Source organism: Atractosteus spatula, chromosome 10, assembly GCF_055471065.1.
Source record: "Atractosteus spatula isolate fAtrSpa1 chromosome 10, fAtrSpa1.hap1, whole genome shotgun sequence".
Classification (NCBI taxonomy): Eukaryota; Metazoa; Chordata; class Actinopteri; order Semionotiformes; family Lepisosteidae; genus Atractosteus; species Atractosteus spatula.
Window position 1 is genome coordinate 17,800,264 of NC_142715.1, and position 21,546 is coordinate 17,821,809.

Below are 21,546 nucleotides of genomic sequence, written 5' to 3' on the forward strand. Positions count from 1 at the left end.
GCCCCACCCAATCCATTTGTAGATTGGACAAGGGGAATGTCATGTCCTTTTTCTGGAGTGGTGTACGGTGCAAGGGCCGTGATGGTTGGAACTGGCTACACGTCAGACACCCCTTTACATACGCGGCGATGTCTTGGCCCATGTGAGGCCAGAATGTCACCTGCTGGATAGTGTCGTAAGTGGCCTTGATTCCCCGGTGACCCCCACAGGGTTCGTCATGAGCGTGTTGGATCATGACCCCCCGATGACAGCGGGGAACTACCCACTTTGGGACACCTTGTGCAACTGGTACACAAACCAACAACCCCTTTATAATTTTTAGGTTGTCTTTCACCTCTGCCAGCTCCAGCTCTGGAGACCGGCTCAGCACCTGCTCCGAAAGAGGTTGACGCACTGGGTCAGCAATATGCTGATACATTTGCCCAATTGCTGGGTCCTGTTTCTGCATTTCCACAGATCGGTGTTAAAACCCTGTGACCCAAGCACTACAGATTGAGGGCCAGCTCCGACATCCTGTCTAGCCCTGCTTCGGGTGACCGCCTTGACCTCAGCCACGGTTTCTGGGGGTAGCCATTCCAGCTGGAACTGCCAGGGTTCACCCTCTAAGGCGCCAGATTTGGCCAGCCGGTCGGCCTCATCATTCCCGTCTTTGTCAGCTCCCTTTACCTGGGAGTGTCCCTTCACCTTCCTCCAGTAAACCATCATTCCAGCCTCGGTCGTGAGCTTGTCACTGGCCAGGAACAACTTTTTGTACTTTACTTCCTTGCCCCGGGCATTTTTCATGCCGTTACCCTTCCAATACGGAAGATGGGACATGAAGCTATGTCGGGCGTAGTTCGAGTCACTACAGATGACAAACTGTTTAAGGCCATGTGTCAGGGCCTGCTGGAGGGTGATCAGCACCCCAGCTACTTCCGCATACTGACTAGTCTTTGGTCCTAGCTTATAGCGGGTCGGCCCACAGGGAGTATTGTCTTGCCAGACTACTCCTACCCCTGCTAGCACCTGCTGTTCGTGGCGAAAAGAGCAACCGTCAACATAGGCCATGGGTAAGCCCTGGCCCACGTTCTCATCGTAGTACCGATGATTGTTCGGTAGCTCAGCAGCGGGAATAGTTTCTGGAGCTTCCATGTCAGTGTCACAGCCGTGACACACTTGGCCCAAAGCCAGGCCCTGTCCCAGGTACATTGTCTTGCTCTGTGCATAACGTACCTCTATCTCATAACCTTGTAGGGCCATCATCCATGCCACAATCCTGCTATTTGACACCCTTCCCGCTTTCAGTCTCTGGCTATGCAGGAATGTCACAGGTTGGTGGCAGGTTTCGATGATGATCTTTTGTCCCCCAACATAACTACGGAAGTGTTCTACTGACCAGACCGTAGACAACAGGGCCTTCTCGCAGTCCAAGAACTTTTGCTCCACTGGGCTCAGGGCTCGACTGGCATACGCCACCACCCTTCGCTCTTGGTCATATTCCTGACTCAGAGCAGCCCCAAGGCAGTGCTCTGAGAACCCTGCTTCAAGGTAGAAGACCTTATTTTTGTCAGGGTAGGCCAAGCACGGCACACTACTGAGTCTGCGCTTCAGCTCCATCACAGCCTGTTCTGGGGAAGGCCCCCACTCAAAGGGCACGTCTTTCTGCAACAGCTTGTGGAGGGGCCTTGCTATTTCAGCGTAATCCTCAAAGAACTGCCGGGAATAATTACATACTCTCAGAAAGCTGCGCAGTTCAGACAGGTTAGTGGGCGACTTCATATTCTGGATAGCTTGGACTCTGCTGGACTGTGGCTGTATGCCTTGGGCTCCAACCAATAGTCCCACGTACTCCACTTGGGTCCTACACCACTGTCCCTTAGCCAGGGACAGTTTGGCCCCTGCACGGGAGAGCTGGGTCAACACATGCCTGATCTCGGCCATGTGTTCTTCCCAGGTCTGACTCCGCATCAGAATATCGTCCACTTAGACCAGGTTGCCCCTGGCGGCTGCATCACTCATGGCTTTGTGCAGAAATATGTTGAACTCCGCTGGGGAGTTGGAATACCCAAAGGGGCATCGATTCCAGGTGAACTGCCTGTTTCCAAAGGAAAAGGCCAGTTTGTACTGGTCTGTCGGTTCTACCTTAAGGGTCCAGAACCCATTGGCCACATCCACTGTGGTGAAATATTTCGCTGTTGTCACCTTGGCTAACTCCTGATCTAGGTAGATCATTGGGCATCGTGACAAAGGAACCTGTTTATTCAGCTGCCGGTAGTCAATGGTCAGACGCCACTTACCACTGGGTTTCAGCACCGGCCACAGTGGGGAGTTATAAGTGGAGTTACACTCCCTTATGATCTGACGCTCTAGTAGAGCATCCAACGTCTGCTTTATGGACTCGTATGCCGTGAGGGGAATGCGATACTGCCTGACATAGGTTGGGTGGGCGCCAGGGGCCGTGGGAATGCGCACTGTGTGCAAATCCGTCACCCCGCAGTCATAGGCGTCCCGTGCAAACACTTCCTGGAAATCCTGGAAGATCTGACGCAGCTGCTGACACTGGCTTTCCGTTTCCAGGGCATCTGCCTTACCAACCTGTTCCTGTACCTGCTCTAGGAACCCCGCTTTTGGCGGCATGGCGGTATCCCGGGTCGCACTCTCGGCTGAGTGGTCCGTCGGAACACTTGCGTGTACTGTGTACACAACCATCTCATCCTTATCGCTAAGGTCCACCCTGCACACCTCCTGGTTGCAGAATCCCTCTATTGGCATAATTGCAATCATCCGCCGGGGGTAGGTGTAGTACACCTGCTCGGTTCCCCCCTCCCTGGCCAAGGGACCAGGGAGCTGCCCCAGTACTGGGATGGCCAGTTCGAAATCATAGAAACCATTGTCAATTACCAGTCCCATGTCAGTGCGAGCAGGGATTTTGACATCTTGTTTTGCTATGTTCTGCACCAACAGGCAGGTGGCTCGGCCATTCCGTTCCAGTCTGGGGGTACCACAGACTGTTAGGTTCAGTTTGATAAACTGAGCTGATGGTTGGAAGAAAACCATCTCAGCGTCCATTCTCTGTCCCCTCTTTAGGACAAGGCGTACCGGAAACCCTGCTGTTGATGCAGGAACGATCAGGTCCGATTCGTTTACTACCTGGCAGGCCTGAGGAATCGTCTGACCTGACCGAATGTTCTCGGGGTCGCTGCTTAGAGAGTGGACATCTGGGTTCGCCCGTGTCCACAGCACACTGTTTACTGTGTCCAGCTGGGCGCCCAGTCGAACCAACAGGTCTGCACCAATACAGACCGAATGGGACAGCTGAGGTACTACCTGGAAGTAGTGAGCAAACTTCCTTTTTCCGATGGAGATGGAAGCTACACAGCTTCCTTTGCTCCAAATGGACCTATGAGGTGGGGGTGCCCACCACAGAACCTGTGACTGCGTCACCAGGGTCACCTGACGGCTTCGCGACAGGTCCTCAAACAGACCTTCACTGATTATGGACTTCTCAGAGCTGAGCCTAAGAATTACATCATCAACCTGCACTTCTGCCACCTGGACCCCTCCCACCACCATGGGGTGGTAGTCCTGGTCCCCCTGAGGTGCCAGGATGCACAGAAAGGACTCCCATTCATTACCGGACAGGGAGATCCACTCTTCTTCAGGGATGAAAAAGGGGTGTGCTTTACCTGGCTGGTCAAGCAGCTGCTCGGAGCAATCCTCCTGTAGTTGGAAGACCATAGTGCTAGCCTGGGCAGGACTTCCTTGTAGTTTTGGAAAGCAAGAAAAGACATTTATTTCTTGTTCAGAGGAACCTCCAACTCAGCTATAGTGTTCAGTGGGCACTGTGTGAGCACAGCATAACCACTGAACCCCCCTTTTTGCTGTGCGACAGGGTTAGGGTTTTTGACCTGAGCCCACAATTTTCCACGCTGGCAGTCCACCAGAGGCTCTAGCCTGTCAAGCAGGTCTTGGCCAATGAGTAGTGGCTCTGTTTTAAACCTAGAGATGTAAACAGGATGCACCACGTTCATTGGCCCGAACCTAAGTGCCACCCACACTCGGTGTGTGATCCTGGCATGAGCCTGGGTATAGCTGGAAATCTCTATCTTACACGGTTCTACCTTAAGTCTGATGCCTTTTCCTTTCGCTACTCGTTTGAGCTCGCTGAAACATCAAACTAATTTCAGCCCCAGTGTCAATCAGTGCTTCTCTATCTAAGACGTTTTCAAGAGAAACCTTGATATAAATACGCCTTGCTTTGCCTTTCTGGCTGAGATTCCCTAAGAATTGTTGGAAGCCTGCCTTTTCTTTGACTTCAGGGGCGGGATCAGCGCCCAACTCAGAGTCACAGCCTTCTTCCAGGCAGGAACCCTCCCACCCAATCAGATAGACTGAGGGAGGGGCTTGGGATGGATCCCCGCCTCCTCCAGTGAGAAGGGGCGTGGTCGCCCTAAGCTCATTCACGCTTCCGGCATTCTGTGCGGAAGGTTTACCCTGTCCTGATCTCTCAAGCAGGGCTTGTTCAAGCCTGGCCAGGCGGGCTGCAGTCGACTCCCTTCGTCCAGCCTTATGATAGGCTCTGCCTGAGCCCTTGCCTTCCCCGTAGCGCTCACGGCGGCTCTGACGCTTAGTGCGGTCCTGCCTGCCTATTTTGCGCCGGGGCTTAGCGGGCTCAGGAACCTCAGCTCCCTCGAGCTGAGGCAAGTCGTCAACCCTGATGGCTTTAGTGGCGAACACGGCCGTTTTAGCAGGTTTTCGCTCTGAGGAAGCAGAGACTTCAGCTCCCCAGGCTTTTTGAGCCAACCTTCTAATGTCAGCCATTTTCATCGCTTTTGCATCAGTGTGCATCACAATCATTTTCCTGACTGAGGGATGCAGATTAGCAATGAATAAACCTTTGAAATTCACGTTCTCTTCGCAACCCTCTTCATTCCGCCCTGCAAAATAAGTGCGCCTAAGCCTCTCATAATAGTCGCGAGGGGCTTCAGCTTTTTCGTGCTTAATATGGTGCGCAGCGGCCACGGCAGCTATGGGATCGATAAAAGCCGAAAATTCTCCGATCATTGCCTGACACAGCTCCTCAAAGCTATTACAGACCTCCGGTCCTTGTCTAGACATCCACTCGTGGACCGCTCGGCTGGTAGTTTTCCTTACTAACAGCCTTTTCCTGTTCGGACACTTCGGGCATAAACTGCAAAGTATATCTCAGCTCATCGACGTAGGTCTCCACATTATTCCCTGACGCTGACGGGTCAAACGTTTCTACATCTTTGGCTAACTGCCTCAGGGAGTGGAGGTTAATTTTTACGGTTTCTCCGCAGGCAGGGAGACAGCCGTGATCAGGAGCAGGGGGTCTATGCCTGAAGTGAATCGCCCTTGCGTCTCACATAGGATTTGGCGATCTCCCCCATGCCGATCTGACCACAGACCCTGGCCGGGAGAAACCTCCTCCCGGCACGCTGGGTGAGCGCTCCGGGCTGCTAGGTGGGCTGGCATGCAAGTGGGATCTAGCCTGTTTTGCTTCCAGTACGGCAGCATCTAACTCCTTTTGCCTTTCCTGGCTGAGCTCATTTAAACTCTCAATTTCTTTTTCTTTTTCTTTCAAGCTCGCTTCCAGGTCTCTCCTAGCTACCTCAGCCGCAGTTTCTCTAGCAGACAGGTCATCTAATTTACCTAAAACTTCCCTGAGTCTGTCTTCACTTTCCTCATTTTTCACTCTCTTTTCTCTGATTATATCCAACAGCTCAGCTCGCTCCGCCTTATGTTTTTCTAGCTTTCCCTGAAGCTTTTGAAACTTTGTCAGGTCGGACAAAGACAGTTCCAGCTGTTTAGCTAGATTTAAGGCGAAACTAGATAGGACCTGAACTGCATTCACAGACCCTCCTGTGTTGAGCTGGTTTGCTACCTTAGCTACTAAATTTACTTGCAGCTTCTCAATATCATCAAAGTTCAACTTTTCGATACCGCTCCAGTAACCACGATTGTTGTCGCTAGAAATAGTACTTATAAGCGACTCCACTTCAGACATTTTAGCAGCCATTGTCATTACGTCAGAGAAACTTTAAGAGTATTACCTTTTTTTTTCTTTTACCAAAATACAGTATGGAATCTAAACACCCGAGCAGATGGATTTCCAATCAGCACACGTTACACTAAACGCTAGAAAACAGGGGGATTTCTTTACGCAGTTATCAGCACACCCGGTATTCGCGTATAGAAGCCACGGTGCTGTGCTGAACTTGAACTCACAGCAACATCAGTTATTCTGTGCGATTGATTCTCATTTCATTCTAAACTCGCCCACCCAGGGACGCCATTAAATGTAGAGGTTTGATGGGTTTACTGAGACAATTATTAATTGTAGCAGTAATCACGAGGTTCTTCGTTGGGGCATTTAGAAAATCAATCGTCAGAACAACTAACAACGCACACACATGGGTTCAATACACGAGATACATTTATTCATATAAATTGTGCACCAAACATACACTAGTCTGCCTGGATACGAGCGGCAGACCTGACTGTGAGGGTTATCAATATACAAGGTATATAATCTCGAAGAGATGCCAACACAAAGAGATACACAACAGAGAATATATGTCAATATATATCGTTCGGTTACCAAATCGCTAATCAGTGTTATTACCCACTGTTACTCTAAACTCGTAAGTAAATACATTACTCATGAATTAAACTGATAACAACTTGTTTTGAGGTACAATTGAATTCTCGAGACGCAATGTAGAACATGGGGTTTACTTATCCACTGTGTATGGATTTGGAATTTCCCGGCACGAACACCAAACCAGCTGAGAGACTCTGTTGCAGTCTCTGTTCCAGCGGTTGTCCAATGGGCGTTGTCCCGGCGTCCTCTGGCTACCGGCCAACCAGTCAAGGTGCAGCTCGGAGTAGGACGGGCAGAGGAATCTGACTGCGGCGCGCAGGGCAGTCGTTGCTCCGAGGGGATCTACCAGCAGTCCGGCTGGCTAGTAGAAAGTCTCTATGCACAGAGTGTGACCGCGAGTCCTCACAAGTCACTCTTTTGCCTGAGAAGAAGCTGGTTCGTTCCCGGTCTAGCGCTGCTTCTGAATAAGCTATTCAGGTTGTCGACGAGGGTCCAACTGTAGGCTGCCGTTGATCAAGCGGAGCATTCACGTTGGTAGAATTCTGAGTACGTACGGGATCCTCGGCCTCGCGCTTAAAACAAAGTCCCTTTGCAGACAACAGCAGTTGTCACGTGATTGTCTCTGAGAATGCGCGAAAATGGCCAAGGAGAGCCCCGATCTGAGCTTGCACTCCCTTTTTGACCAAGACACAGATGTGTGCTGATTGGCTGAGAGTTTGGCGGGCATTGGAGACCCACGTGGTATTACCACGCCCTGCCAGTCTCTGATTGGTTGGTCAAGGTGAGATATGAGTCACTTACTCTTGACACTTAGGAATGCAGTCCAGATGTCCATTCGGCACTCCCTAGACAGATAGGCGCCAATGGATGACCATTGATCATGATAGCCAGGCTTAGCTAAGTGCATCCCCATCTGGGAGCTGTTCCTTATCAAAAGAAAACATCTTAAAGCAGCCTGCATGAATACTTTCACTGTGGCTGCACCACAGAGATGGAGGGTGAGATGGGGCCTCATTTAGGACAGCATACCAACGCTTAATTCTGTCTTATTAACAAGCATTGCCGCTACATCGACATCTCTGCTGTCAAACTTCCTCCTGACGTGTTTGACAGGATCTGGGCCGTGGTGAACAGTGGGAAAGACGCCCTGTGGAGAGTGAGGAACATGGGGCTGTTCAAAGGCATCGAGGTCCCAGTCAAGGCAGCAGGTAGCCTGGCCCTGTTCATCACCCGAGAGAACTATTACCTCAGAGATCTGTGGAGAGAAGGGAGGGAGGAAGCAGAAAATCTGTGGGAAATAGAGGGCATAGGTCAATATCTCAAGAAACTGTGAGAAACATTATCATGTTTAAGTAAAGCATGTGATTTGCACCAGAAAAAAAGAAATTGTTGCTTTGTAACTGGTACCGTGTCAAAATGTAATGAGATGTGATCATATATACTGTTTTAAGTATGTATATAAATGTAAAGCTTTCTAATTTGTGATGTCCTGTATTTTTTTGTGAAAAGAAAATAAAGTTCTTAAAAAATCGATTCACCCAGGGCGAGGCTCGGCCATTGCACTCCGGCTGTGCTGACCCCTGCGAATTCCCCAAATGTGGGAATCTCGACTGCATAATTTCTGGTAGTGGGGGACTGCGTTCGCGCTCTCCCCTGATGTGCTTGGTCCAATTTTAGATACGGAAGAGTTACGACACCACGAGCTGCGATAGGATCCCAGTTCGAAAGGAGTCGATGCCACTGCTGGTTCTTGGTTTCTTTTAGTTAGAGGTCTGGAGAAGCATATCAAGCTGGTTACACTATTCCTTCCGGACAGCCATTCCCTTTTCAAAGTCAGTCGTTTTGCTGTAGTCTGCATTATTTAGGCTGATTATCGAGGTTAGCCTTTATTTGGTCATGGGGGCCTCGGTACTGTATGCTAATTCTCAAGACAGTTTCATCCGTTTTCTGATTGCTAGGTTCTGTACCAGTGCAGACATGTCAAACAGTGAATGGCTGTACCTCTATTGTATCCGTGCTCAATGAAAGAAACCAGTAATAAATGAATATATTGTAGCATTTATAGGTTCTTTTCTGAACAAAAGACCAGTGGAGACGCGATTAACAAACCAAGCGCTAGCTTTATTCGTTAACAACCACACAAAACCAAACACAGGATATACACGCACATGAGGAGACTGACGGAACACGTACACATCTTTAGGGTGGTAATTACCTAACAACACGCTATACTTTTACAAGACTACACAGGGAACTAGACCTAATAGGACATTATTTACACGGGTAGGGTCAGCCACTGGTCATCGTGCTGACCCTCAGACTCAACCCGGCTACCACTCCCAGCATGCCCAGCTGTACTACGAGCGCCTAGAGGTGCTTCCTCCTCACCACCAGGCGAGGGCGTTACAATATGTTTTTTGTCTTCTTACACAGCTTGACAATAACAAAGCAGATTTACACTCACCTGTTTTTATACAAACGGGATGTTTACAGTGTTAATTACAGTCCAGATTCAGAGCAAATTTTTACAAACCGATATTTTACACAGAAGATTGACACAGCTTTGCATCGTGATTCTCTTTCTCTATTGGTTTTATTGAATGTTGCACTATTAGACAGGCAATGCACTGGGATAGGGGGATGTTGTTCATGAGCCAATAGCATTTAAACACCCACACTGCTGCAACTAAGTGTGTTGGGTAGCGCACACACAAATCTTCATTTACGGAGCTCCTGTAGCCTTTTTTCAGTGTCAGCCAGTATTAAGGGAAGAGACATTTACAACCCATTCGACAAGGGTTAAACACACACAAGGGCAGTAAAATGTATGACATTACATGGACAGATCTGAATGAAATTTCAGGCTATCGAAAAAAGTAAATAATTAAATAGCCCATAGCCCAGGACAGAAGACAAGACTGACAAGTAGCCCAAGTTTCTGTCCGTGAAGAAAAAAACTTGCCGCTGCCATCAAACAGATGTAAAATCTTGGGTTCAGTTTAGTGTTTTGGGCTTTCATATGAAGGTAAACAGAGCTTTCACTGGGCGATTATATCAATTTATTAGGAACTAAACAAACTACAACTGCCATAAGCCACTTTCTGATGGCATCACAGTGCCTATTCCGCCTGGCTGATGACGTCAGCGGGTCCCTCCCAGTTCAGGCAGCTTTACAGTCACCGGAACATGCAGGAGAGACTCACACGGGATTTCATTTTTAATTCATTTCAGTTTATTTTCTCAAAATTTGAAAAAAAAACACGAGAGGGTTTCCAGAGATATTTACAAGTCAGGAGTACAGCAGGCTGGTAGCAAGGAATATCTCCCTCTCTCGTACATGTTATTTTCCTGTTTAAATCTTTAACTGTAATATAACATGTTTAAACACGACACAACATCGACATCATCTTAAATTACTATTAGATTTTTGACATCATCTCACTACCCGCCGTTAAACCCGACTCCCAGTATGAGCAGTGGGACAGAGAGCTGGGAGAGAGTCAGCCTGTGTTCATGAGTCAGTGACGGGTTTAATCTCCACACTGACAGCAGGCAGCAGCTCAAGCTCTTTATTACGATCCACAGTCCTGAAGACAGGATAGATCTTCTCCCCCTGAGTGAAGACCATGTCAGTGAAAGTGTATAGATGAGCTCTGGACTCCACTGTGTAAAAGGAGACCTTCCTCTCCTCAATATCCACACACACCCCCAGCTTCCTGGGCAGCAGACTGCGGGGGAGATGGGTCACAGGGTCAGTGAGAGCAGATAAAACAGAGAGGTAAGAGCTCAGACACCAGTAGCCCTGCTGGGGAGAGAAGCTGAACCCCCCTTGCCTCTCTGCAGACTCTCTGGTCACTCCTATTGTCCACCAGTCATTCATCTCCACCTCCCAGTAGTGTCTCCCTGAGGTGAAGGCCTCCCTGCTCACAGGACCAGTAATCAAATCTGTGAGGATTGTCAGAGAGCCTCTTCCTCTGTCCCAGTCTCATTCTCTTCCCATCCTCAGACAGGCTGAGCTCACAGTGAACTGTATCAGGGTCCAGAGTCACAGCAGCTGGGGAATAAAACAGCAAACATCACAACAGGCTCCTGCCAATTACATTCCAACTCAACTCCATTATACTGTGAAATGTCTTTGTCCCCCAAACACACCAAGAGAGAAAAACAAGTTAATTACTAATTACTTCTCTTCCCTTCCAGAGAAACAACATATTCTGTCATTGTTTCACTGAGTATTACACATGCAAGTGATCCCCAATATCCTCTAAATACAAACATTAAACATTTGTTTTCACAGCGATTAAACTTTATTTTTTTAAACGACATTATTAATAAACACAGGACCGACCGGCCTGCAAGACAAACTACAGCCCGACCACTCGCTTTCAAAAACTTCAAAACCCACCACAACGACCTGTATACTGTAAGAAACTGGACAACCTGTCTGTTAAAACGGTTTATTTCAAATCCCAGTTTAGCAGCTCGTTCATCTTCTCTAATACCATTTTCCTGATGACGCAGAATAAAACAGTGCTGAATTCAAAGACTGTATAATGCCCGTTTTTACACAAAAACAATATAATTACAAAAGCAAAATCTTGCTAAAATATAAGAAAACCTTCACACTTACTTTGAAAATGCGAAGAAATATCCAAACTATTCAATTTAAACCAGAAATAACACATCCAGAAACCCAGAGAGAAACAGAGGTGCAGCATTCAAGATGGCATTCAGGTGGGAGGTAAAGTTTAGAGGGTGAGGAGTTTTTTTGAGTTTTTCATGACCTGAATGTTATTTTTTTGCTTTTTTTGACTACAGAAAAATAAGGACTTAACACTAGTTGTTTAAACTTCGGTTATAATTGAAAAAAAAAGGTTTTTTTTAGGTTTAAGAATTTTGATATGAATAGCACTGGGAACAGAAAAGAGAGTGCTGGGTCTTCGAAGGAGAAGTCTAAGATACCTCAGTCATATTATATAGCTCTACAAGAAAATCAATGGCGGCTAAAGAGAAAAGTGAAGCAGCTGGAGGGGACGTGGAAGGAGTGCTGGAGATGCACTTGAACGCGAGTGAGACTCAGCTGCCGGAGGAAGAGCTGGAGTCTCTGCCCGGCACACCTGTGAAAACCCCAGAGGCCAAGAGAGGAAGGGGCGAGCTGACGCTGGAGGAGCTCCAGACCAACATCTTCAACATGATGGCACAGAGCATGGGTGAGCTGCAGGAAATGATTCGATTTAATACAGTTGGAATTGAAGGTCTTAAAAAGTCCATGAACTGTGTGTATAAAGAGGTTGAGGACTTAAAGAGTGAAGTAAAAGATCTTAAACAAGTGAATACTGAACAAGAAAAACATATTAAAGAACTTGAATTGAAAATTAATGATGCAGAAAGATACTGTCGATGATGGAATTTAAAATTATTTGGAGTTAAGGAGGAACGCGATGAGGACATTGTTGCAACAGTGAAGAGTATCTGTAAAAGGACCCTGCCGGACCAGGAGGGCGTGATATCGGCCATCAACACTGTTCACAGGCTCGGGAGAGCTAACATGTCTGGGCAAGTGTGCTCTAGAACGATTATGGTACAGTTCACCAAGAGGACGGCGAGGGATATGCTGTGGCGAGTGGCGAGGGGGAATGAGTATTTGAATGAGAACAAACTGAGATTTGCAGAGGACCTGTCTGCCGCAGACAGGAGCACCAGGAACCAGCTGTGGCCCCAGGTTGAAGCTGCCAGAAGAGAGGGGAGGAGAGCCTACTATGTGGGAGCGAGGGCCTCTGTGGAGGGAAGGAGAATTGCTCCCAGTGACTGCTCAGTTAATGATTATGTTTGGTTTTATTTGTTATAGCAGTATATACTAATGTTTATTTAGTGTTAGTTTGGAATGTTGTAGTTATGTATTAAGGACTGTTATAGTTCTGGTTCTTGAAAAACTCAATAATTTAGACAATCTTAGAGTTAATTATCTGCTTTTGTGTATGTCTTTTCCATGAATGCCAGAGGTACTCGAAGTGTTGTGAAAAGAAAAGTGTTTTTTTTTGTTTTGTAAAAAAGTGAGTGCTGATTTTTATTTTATACAGGAAACGCATGCATGTTGAAACACTATTTAAATTCTATAAATAATTGAGAAATAATAAAGCAAGGAAAACATGATATATGTAAAAAATACAATTTGATCACATAATTTCCTTCATTACCTCTGGTGGTTAAATGTTTTTTTCTGTTGTGTTTTTTTTTCTCTTGTACCTGTTTCTGATCCTCTGGTTGTAGTTGTATTTGTAAATTCTATTCGTTTAATAAAAAAAAAAACTTTTGCTAAAAAAAAAGAAACAGAGGCGCTCATACTGACTTCAGACTGTTCGTGCTCAGCTGTCCGCCTCTCTGATTGGAGACACCAGCTGTCAATCAGAGAGCTCTGACCACTGAGAGACGGGGGGCGGGGCTTATACATGTTCATTGTGAATGGGGGTTTTGATCAATTCAATTCAAGAAGCTTTATTCGCATGACCAATGAACACTGACTTAATACTCTCCTGATATTTAATACTTAAATATAAACTCTTAAAATTTAATAAATACTCTCCTTCTATTGTCTGCTGGTCAGTCCAGTGAAGATCAAAGAGATTCTTCTCAGTTCTTATTTTTTTACTCCTGGAGAATAGAAAGGCTGTAAAAAAGAGCCTATCCAGTATAAATAGTAGACATATATTGGGCATGGCCTGGAACAATAGGTATCTACATGTGCTATAATTTGAATAATCATTTTTGAAGAAATGAAATGTGTTTTTTTGGGGTGGCGGATATTTCTTCCTAGAGTGTGTACTGAGTAAGATATATATAAATCTGATGTTTCAGACTTGATGTCCAGATGGTCCCTTGAATTCAGACCCTGAACCAGGCCTGGACTTGCTATACTGTCCAAGATATTGCAAGATGTTCAGGCCACAAACACTCCAGGTGGAAATGACCTTTGAGGAGCTGGGGGTTAAAGAGGTTCAACATCCTGACTGTATCATGATTTTAAACACAAAAAGCAACAACATGAGCTGTTTAGCAATAAAGTTTATCTGCCTGATAATGTTTATTATTCCTTCAGCCTGAACGTACTCTGCATAGAAGCCCATCCTGCCTGTACTGTGTTTGTATGAACATCCTAATAACACAGTCAGAGGAAAGAGGGAAACAGACGAAGAAAAGGTGATTTTATAAATATAAACTCTTATATGTTTCTTCTTGTTGACCCATCAGCCTGGTTGACATGTGAAGAGAAGCAGCCATTTCTCAGACAAGAGAGAGGCCTACAGACCCCAGAGGAGCCCCTGTACCAGAGTCCCACTGCTGCCTCTCACAAGAGGCTGTGTGTCTTTGAAACTGCAGGGGAAGAATACTGTCATTATACCATCCTTTTTTCCACAACCTTTAACAGTGTTTCTCCTTAGGATTTGAATAGCTTGTTATTATGAGACTGGCTCTGCTCCTGAATTCTCCTGATATTCCACAGTTTTTCCAGTCACTGGTTCTGCCACATTCAGTCTGTAGACCCTCATTCAGGAGTGAGCAGAGACCAGAGCACGTAGCCTTCAGGGAAAATGAGTTTTCTATACTGCCAGTCCAGGAGAGACTCATGCTGACCATTAGATTGAAACACAGGACGGAGATAGAAATTCCCACAATGAAACTTTGATTGATCTTCACAGCCCACATGTAGGATGTTACAGAAACATGAGATTGAAATACATCTCCTTCTGTTTACAGACCATATCACACTAAAGAGACCTTCTGGACTCAAGACCTCAATAACCCCAGACACTAGGGCTTAAAACAACGCCTCTGTCTTCAAGAAGAGACAGACCTACCTGCAGCACTACACAACCATTGCCATTCTGAAACACAGAGATACAGAGACTGTTAATCTCAGACACACACTGGGACACAGAGACACAGACACTGTTAATCACAGACACACACTGGGACACAGAGATACTGACACTGTTAATCAAAGCCACACACTGGAACACAGAGATACAGACATTGTTAATCACAGACACAAACTGGCCTCCATATTGAGACAAAGATGTCACTACAGTTTTCATTATGAATCTCATAGTACCAAAATTCAGGGGTCAGAGGTAATGAAATTCACTAGAGACCAGTAATGCTCTCTTGAACTGGTTTCTTTCAAGAGACTAAAAGTTAAAATTACAAGAGAACTTCAGACATACAGTATCAGTATTAAAAATCAGGAGCTCAGCTTCATTCACACTGAAACCAGTGTGAAACGTCCTTTTTATTGATCATGTTCTAAGAATTGAAAGAAAAACATTAGTAATATAGAAGTTTTTAAGAATGGACTACTGTGATGTGTTATTTTAATGATACACTGTTAGTGTTGTCCAGGTCTTTCCTGATCCAACAGAATCGCCCTTTTTGGAGCTCCCTGGCCCCAGTTTAAATACCCCTCTGTCCTCCACACACACTCTTCCCCAGCACACTGGCAGGGTGAGAGCTGGAGCCCAGCAAGAGCTGTGATTTTACACACAGTGGACTTATGCAGGTCAGGGATGGGGCTGCCTTCACCTGTACAGAAGAAAAGAGAGGGTCAGTACTGAGCTGTAGTGTCCTGGTGGACACTGTGTCCAGCACAGACAATACTGGGGTTATACCCCAGACAGGTGAGCAGGGCAAAGGTCATGTGAAGATATAGTTTATAGTGTGACAGTGCATGGGTTATCAGGCTGTGCTGTTCCCTGGATTTATGTCTAGTATCTCTAATGGAGCAGTGTGAGCCTGGCCAGTACCTAGAGGGGAGACTCCTGGGAATGCTGAGGCTGCTGATGGAAGAGGTGTTAATGGGGCCAGTAGGGGGCACTCACCCTGCATGCCCAAGTACAGTGATTGGGACACATGATATTATTGTTATTATGCAAGATTACGAGGTCAGCAGTGAAATAGTGTTCTTACCATCAGTTGTGTTATTATTGTAAGAACAGATTTTGTAATCTCTGTTTATTAAAATGCTTCATTGTGTAGGACTCATGATTTGTACCCATGACATGTAGTCTCCTACAGACTGTGAGCTTTTCATAGTAAAAAGGTTTTGATTTAGGTTGGGTGATTTTATAGCTTAATCAGTCCAGCACAGACATGACTCCACTGGCTGAATGACATGATCACTGTGAAAGGAGATGAGGTTTTCCACAGGAATATGATGTGAACCTGCAGTTAATCACAGTCACACACTGGAACACAGAGACACAGACACTGTTAATCACAGTCACACACTGGAACACAGAGATGCAGACACTGTTAATCACAGTCACACACTGGAACACAGAGACACAGACACTGTTAATCACAGTCACACACTGGAACACAGAGATACAGACACTGTTAATCACAGACACACACTGGAACACAGAGATACAGACACTGTTAATCACAGTCACACACTGTAACACAGAGATACAGACACTGTTAATCACAGTTGCTCACTGGTAATAACACGTCAGTAAAGTCAGTACTGTCAGTCAGCAGAGTTTCACACAGTGTATATACGTGATTTAGGGATAGGAGCTCGCTTCACAGGATCTGCAGAGAGAAAGAGTAGATCTTTATTGTACTAAAGACTGTTATTGCTTAATACCTGTTATTATACCAGAGTTTATACTACAGTCTGCAGTCAGTTCATTTCATGATCCCCAGTCTCCACTGCAGTGTGGATCAGAGTCAGTGAGGGTGAGCAGCAGTGGCTGTAAGACTGGAGTCTCACTCAATAAGACTGAGCAGCACAAGGCAATAAGACACACAGACACATCACGTGACACCCTGGAGTCCGGTGCTTGAGCCATTGAGAAAGATAAGAAACACAGTCTGTCCACAGCAGTGAGCAGTGATTTCATAAAGAACCAGCAGTGATACTGAGAACTGATCAATGCTCAGTCATATGCTTCTCATTATTGTGTGATCTCTCACAGCATGAGTGACCTGTCCCAACAGTGACCAGTAACATTGTCTGAGTGACCTGTACCCACAGTGACCAGTATCACTGACTGAGTGACCTGTACCCACAGTGACCAGTATCACTGACTAAGATACAGAGATGTCCTGCTCACTGGTCACACTGCCTGATCTCTGGACATCAGCTAGACAGTGAGAGGTGTCAATGATCCTGTCCAAGCTACTGGCCAGCAGACTGAGGACCATCCTGCCCCACATCATCAATAGCAACAAGACGTGTGGGGTGGATCAGCGATCCGTCAGCTGGAACCTCCAGCTCACGAAGCATAACGGAGCCATGTAGGATGAAGCTATTTAACTAGGTAGCCTGGTGGGGTTTCTCCACGGTAAAAGTGCACTGGACAGGACAGAGAGCTTTGTACAGGGGCTGAAGAAAACCCAGAAAACCTGTTCCTTAGTGCTCCTGTTGAGAAATGGACAATCACAGTTTCAGAGCCAGGACTGCAGCCAGTGGTAACACCCAGGAGGCTTGGAGGGGCTCTTATTGTGTGAACCAGCCTCACCGACCACTTGCAAAATGGAAAGATTGATAATGAACAATCACTCTCTTAGAGACGATTTAAATTCTGTTGAAGTGTTGTTGTTATAATTGTATTTTTTGTAAGAAGTGTGCTGTACACATTGTTGTAATAAAGTGCATTTTCTTAAAAAATGACCCCCAGTGGATTTTTTGTCTCTGTCCATCTGTGTGTTTCTTACACAGTGTGACTGTGATGCACACAGAGTGACTGTCTGCAAGCTTGACTTTCTGAATTCAGACATGTATCAGCAAGTATCAGAGTGTGAACCAGTGTGTGTGTCAGAGTGTGTATCAGTTTATGTATCACTGTTTCTGCTTTGTGTTTGAGCTCAAATACAGCCAGGAGATCAGTTATCCTAAATATCCATTTTACATCTTGTACTAGACACTCAATACAGACTGAAATTCCTCACCTGTTTCTCTGTCCTTCCTGCTGCAGCTGAGACGGTATCATGGCCTCTGTGTTCATCCATTACACAAAGATAACAAACACACTTCTGGTCAGTACGGCAATAGAACTCCAGCAGTTTGTGATGAGTGCAGCAGATCTTCTCCTGCGGTTGCCCTGTGGCATCAGCCAGCTTGTGTCTCTTCAATGGAACAGCTTCATAGTGAGGCTATAGGTGAGTCTGACAGTAAGAGGCCAGACACACCAGACAGGATTTCACAGCTCCCCTCTTTCTCCCAGTGCAGACATCACACAGCACATCTCCAGGGCCAGCAGGACTGTGAGCAGGAGGAGGACCACTGAGTTCTTTCTCCTTCAGTTTCTCTACCACTTCAGCCAGGATGGTGTTTCTGTGAAGATCAGGTCTTGGGGTGAAGGTCTGTCTGCACTGGGGGCAGCTGTAGATCCCAGTCTGATCTTCCTGATCCCAGCAGTTATTAATACAGCCCGTACAGTAACTGTGTCCACAGAGCAGAGTCACTGGATCCTTCAGCAAATCCAGACACACTGAGCAACTGAACTGGTCCTGAGAAACTGAAATATTGCCTTCTGCCATTTTTCTGACAAGTAAAAACTGCACAGAGAGGAGCAGTAGAGACAGAGCTGCAGTGAGGCTGTTTCAAGTGAAACGAAACTAATCTCTGAGTTTCACTTCCTGGATCTGCACAGAGCTGCGGGGCTGTGAGTGCTAGGGGGTGTCGTTGTTAGGGGTGTGATTAAGATTATTAGGGGGAGTGGTTTAGAAACAGCTGTGATTTCTTTGGTGGTTGTTGTTTAAAAGAAGGAGGTGGTGTTGTAGGGGAGGTGACTTTTGGTGTCATTTTGGACTCCTGCTGACAGAGAGAAGTTTTTTTATGATTTTTTAAGATGTCAGTAGCTGCTCATGTACAGAGATTAATGTGAAGTCAATCCAGTGGTTTGTGTTCCCAATAATTAAAACAATAAAATACTAACTCACTCACACAGCATGAGAAGATCAGACCATGATGGTGACAGACAAGAGGAGGCCAGCTGGCCCATCCAGCTGTTTTAACAAACCCCTGATCTCTGTGTGAGATTGACAACACCCTGTGTGTCTGATTATTATAAGAAACTAATTAATCTATCTCATCTCATGTTACTCTAAAATGTTGTGGAACCTGTTTCACACTCCCACCACTGTTTGTGTAAAGTAGTAATCCTGTGCTGTGATGGAAACCCACTTTCTTGTCAACACCTCTGAGAAGTTAATCAGTCTGGATACAGTAAGTCCCTCGCGAATCTCCTGCAGCTGAGATTCAATGGTGTTCAGTGTGACATTTTCAGAGGTTGTCTGGTCACAACCAACTGGAATCTCAAGGCTGTACTTCTGGAGAAAAGCCAGGATTTTGTCCTTAAGTCTTTTACAACAAAAGCATCCAAAAACACAAGCAAGCTCCCTCTTTTAAGAAGAAAAATACAATAAAAAGAAATCTTTAATACAAACACCAAACTGCAGGATTACTCACTTTGTCCTTTTTAAGAGTCCAAGACAAGCCATCACAAAAAAAAGACTTTCAAATCTCAGACAAAAGACCCCTGACTCCAGATGCAGGCACTCAAAACGTGCAGTATTTCTTCCTAATACAGTAAAGGTCGTGTGGTGTGTTGCGGTATGCATTTCGCTGGCCAAAGATGATCAATAAGTGGCACTTGTGCTGCATTAGATGTTAGAGAAACGATTTCGTCATTTAATTTGTATCTCTACTGTGCATGTTTAAATCCACTTCATATGGAATATTAATGTGGAATTTACAACTTAAGGGAAATTTTGGTGGATGAACATAAAAAGTATAACATAATATATACCTAATGTAATGCAAATTTCAGAAACAAGTAATCAGAAAACAATTTAACTTTACATTTTTATTATAAAAATCAATTTCACACATACAGTACCTTTTTTACTATTGGCTGGTATAGGAAAATCTTTGTTTTCACAGCTCCATTATAAATTATTTGTCGATGTTCTCACGCCTGAGTGCGTTTACAAGGCATGTCTCAAAAGGACATATTAAATAAGAACACAGTCCTTCCTGTTACCATTCCTGTGGTTGGGGCTGTTGTTTCACCCTTTTTAATTCTCGTACAATATTCACAGGCAGGGCTTTATCACTAGAGTTCTCCAGAACAAGTGTGCATCGGCCCATGAAAATCATCAGCAGTGATGGTTTTCTATGCGTGGTTTAAGCGAGAGCACTTAAAAGATGTAAAAAGCTTTCAAAGAAGACAGAATTGAACGACAGTCTAGTAAGAAGGTAGAGAAACGACACATCCCCATCGGCGAATCAACCCGTCTCCTGTGTGACTGGATATAGAAATAGCTGATTCATTCGTGCCAAGTAACTGGAAACTTTAAAGTGATATTTTTTCTTTCCATTTCTCTTCATTCCTATGAATTTACTCTGTAGTAAAGGAAACGCATAAGTGGCAGACTGCAGGCATTTTTCATTTATGTTGGATTGCTTGTGTACAGAGAGCTTCAGCGTTTCCTAGGTAATCTCCACAGACACACTGCTGTGTACAAGTAATTTTCTTATTACTTTAGGTTTTTAAAAACTGCACACACCAGGAGCTACTGAAACTGGTAAGGCTCATATAATGTGCAATGCAATAGCAACGTTTAGGGGGGAGAAATATGCCTTGCTATGAATCCTAACACTTTACAGGAGGTATTTTAATCATTATCGGCTCAGATATAGCTGTCAATAAATACATCATGCATTTCAACTCCATCAATATCAGCAGTGCTAAATGTAGATCCTGGTAATACTTCATGAGTTCTTACATCCACATTACAGTATTAAACAAAATGTCGGAAGAATCAATTGCATGCTGGTGATAAAATCTCTCTTCGATGGAAGTTATAGCGTAGAGATGCAAGGAGTCACAGCAGAGTGAGTTGTCCTATAGTTTAGACTTGAAATAGTGTATTGCACATACAAGTATACAATGCAACTGTATTGTTTGTGCTCAGTTCAACTTTAAGCAAAATGATACTGCACGTGAATTCTCTCTAGGTTTCTGACACATACTGTACACACTTTTATAACTTTCCCTATTAGGTTCTCCTGTAAAATAGTAAAGATTTAATCTAAGTGTATTCTTATGTTGTGTTAGACCATTGCAAAAGTCTCATTTCAATGTTTTGGTTCTTCTTTGTCTAGGCTTCTCCTAGTTTGATTAAGGGTTTAAGTTGCTGCAATTTTAACTCTGGGAGCTTCACTTTCATGTTGCTCTTTATAAACTCACCTGTCTCTTCACTTTACAATATAAAGTTGTTGTATAATTTCTATTCCAAATGTCAGAAAAGTTTTATTTTTTCACTATCCCATGCATTGTTTGCATATTATTTTGTTTTTGCAGTTTTTTCAACATAATACGTAGTTTTTAACTTTACATAATCACGTACTCAGAAATATTAAATATATAGTATTCTAATAGTTCATCAACTAATGATTTTCTCGTTTTTTCCTTTTGAGTGATACATTTCCTTTTCCTTAGTTTTATATTCTAGATATATGTAATATACATTCCCCCAACTACCAATATAGTAGTATTTTCTTAGGGTTATCATAAAGCTGCTCTTATTATCACTTGTATTGATATATTTACACTGATTCCTTCCTCTCAGCGAGAATATGATGATAAAAGTGGTTGGCTTTTATCATTTTTATATATACAGATACAGCCATTGAAAATGCACAGTACAACCCCGTACTGTGGAAATTTTCTACAGTTCTCCGAGTTGTACCGCAGTAAGTGATTGGCTGGCCAAAATGACCGACAGGCAGCACTCATGATGAATTGGTTGTTAGTGAAACGATTGCTTCATTTGATCTCTTTACTGTGCATGTTTAAATCAGCTTAATATTGAATATTAATATGGACATTTTACAACTAAAGGGAAATTTTAGTAGCTGAGCATAAAAAGAAGAG

The 21,546-nt window shown here is 44.8% G+C and overlaps 1 non-coding gene and 1 pseudogene across 2 annotated transcripts; one reads left to right on the forward strand and one right to left on the reverse strand.

The window, feature by feature from the left end:
• The first annotated feature begins 8,095 nt into the window (after positions 1–8,095).
• LOC148825575 (U1 spliceosomal RNA) lies at positions 8,096–8,260 on the forward strand. Its single transcript, XR_016092115.1, has one exon. It is a non-coding gene; the product is annotated as a U1 spliceosomal RNA (small nuclear RNA).
• Positions 8,261–8,791: 531 nt separating this feature from the next.
• LOC148825576 (E3 ubiquitin-protein ligase TRIM39-like) lies at positions 8,792–18,212 on the reverse strand (annotated as a pseudogene). The gene is made up of 4 exons (XR_016091798.1): positions 17,555–18,212; positions 15,080–15,181; positions 14,461–14,529; positions 8,792–10,665 (listed from the first exon to the last, which is right to left on the reverse strand). The product of XR_016091798.1 is annotated as an E3 ubiquitin-protein ligase TRIM39-like (transcript).
• Positions 18,213–21,546: the final 3,334 nt, after the last annotated feature.